Genomic DNA, 2,454 nt, shown 5'->3' on the forward strand with positions numbered 1-2,454 from the left:
ACGTGGTGTGCGTCTCCATGGCTGCAGGTCCTGGCAGCTCAATAATACACTGACGTCTTGGACTAGCGGCAAATGATCGAAAGGCTAGAATTGGCATTGCTTACTGCGCATGCGCCACCACCACCACCTCCTCCCCCCACACGCCTCCTCTCTTGTGGATGTGGATCCGCCCGCCTACTCGTGGCCGCGAGCTTCGTGCAGGCTGCGGCGGAGTAACCACGGTGATTGCAATTTACACAAGGTACAAGGTTAACCCTTTCACTGCCTACCTCAACACCTTGTTTTCTCAGTGAACTGTAAGGAGGTAATGAAAGGGTTACCCTCCCTGTCTAGTACAGATGGCTTTTACCACCACAGAACAGTGATAAGGAGCTGTTTAGTGATAGGAGGACGCAGGAAGGATGAGTGGTTACCGGACATGTGCACAGGGCTGGCCTGAGGGCGCTTTCACACTTGCGTTCAGCGCAATCCGCCGCTATGGAGAATAGCGCAGTCCGTCAACGCACTGCGCTATTCTCAATAGACTTGTATTGACGATGCACCGTAACACAAGTGTCTGCGTTGCATCTGCTGGATGACACTGAGTCGTTATTTTGACGCAGCGTCGGACGGAGGGAACGCTGCATGTAGCATTTTTTGGGTTGTTAGAATAATGCACTTTGACGGATTCCGTTAGAATCCGCCAAGGTGTGTAATGATTGTCTATGAGGGCGGATTCCGCCGCAATGCACTAAGCGGCGGAATCCGCTGACGGATTCCATCACGTTCTACCGCGCATGCTCAGCATGTCCAGCAGAACGATCTAAATCGTTTAACCCCTTCACGACCATGGACGGATCTTTCCGTCATGGATCGTGTCCCGGTAAGCCCCGCCCCCTGCCGTGGGCAGGCGGCGTGGATCGGCACACATCAGCTGTTTTCAACAGCTGACATGTGTGCCTACATGTTCCGAGTGGAATCGCATTCCACCCGGAACATTAACCCCTTAGATCTCGCTGCCAAAGTCTGGCAGCGAGATCTATATGCGCGCGGCCATGTTTTCTACTTACCGCCGCCCCCTCCGGACGTCACGTGAGTGATCACGTGACGTTCGGTGGTTGCCATCGTAGCACAGGGTCATGTGATGACGCCTGGTGCTATGAAGTTTCACTTTCGTTCTTCCTCGGCACGGAGCAGAGGTAAAAAGAAAGTGACTATTTCTGCTGTTTACAGCGGTATAGCTGTGATCAGCAGATAGCGATCAGCAATCGGATTGCTGATCGCTATAGCCCCCTAGGGGGACTAGTAAAATAAAATAAAAAAAGTAAAGGTCCCACGACGCTTTCAGCTCTGCTACATGAAGCTGACAGGAGCGGCAGTAGAACACCGCCGCTCTCTGTGAGCTCCACGCAGCAACTGAAGTGAATCGCGCTGTCAGCGGGGACGTCACTCAGGTAGTGCCGGGGTGTGTGTGGTGATGATGGGTGCAGTAGTGCCGTGGTGTGTGCGGTGAAGATGGGGGCTGTAGTGCCTGCGTGCGTGCGGTGATGATGGGTTTGGTAGAGCCGGTGTGTGCAGTGATGATGGGCGCTCTCTCTCTCTCAAAGAAAACTTAACGCAAAGCGTTATTTCACAGGAATCCGTTGGCTTTATTATCACACTATTTACAACGCATCCGTCACATGCGTCACACAACGCATTGTGACGGATGCCACACAACGTAAGTTGTAAAGCGCCCTTAGCCTGAATGGTGCCCTGTGCAAACTGTCCTTTGGTGCCCCCACCCTACAAATTTTTTTACCCAGTTTCCAAGGAAACAAATCAGGACAGGAGACCATTTAGAAGAAAATTGATCTCTTCAAATGTACAATAAACTCCTCCAGATTTGTGCTAAAGAATCTGCATCTCAAATCCACATTAGGCTATTTTCACACTTGCGTTGTGCGGCATCCATTGCAATCCGCCACCTTGAGGAATTACGGTAACCGTTGCAGGAAGCCGATTATTCCTCATAGGCTTCTATTAAGGGCGGATTGCAAAGGATGGTCTTGCATTGCATCCGCCCCGCAGCGCATCAGTTGTTTTGTCGGTGACCGTCAGTGATCGTCGGGCGGAAGGAACGCTGAATGTAGCGTTTTCTGTTGCTGTAAAAAAACGCACTCCGCAGGATTCCGTCAGAATTCCGTCATCATAATGAATGTCTATGCTGCTGGATTCCGTCACGTTCTACTAAGCGTGCTCAGCATGTCCAGCAGAACGTTCTAAATAGTTTAAAATCACTCCTGGTCTCTCTCTCTCTGTCGGTCGGTCTCTCTCTGTCGGTCGGTCTGTTGGTCGGTCTCGCTCTCTCTCGGTCTCTATCTCTCTCTGTCGGTCTCTCCCTCTCACTCCCTTTCTCATACTCACCGATCACAGGCGCGACGCAGCATGGCTGTCACACTGCTCTGGCGGCTTCTCCTCTTTTGACAATGCCGG

Source organism: Anomaloglossus baeobatrachus, chromosome 6 (assembly GCF_048569485.1).
Source record: "Anomaloglossus baeobatrachus isolate aAnoBae1 chromosome 6, aAnoBae1.hap1, whole genome shotgun sequence".
Taxonomy (NCBI): domain Eukaryota; kingdom Metazoa; phylum Chordata; class Amphibia; order Anura; family Aromobatidae; genus Anomaloglossus; species Anomaloglossus baeobatrachus.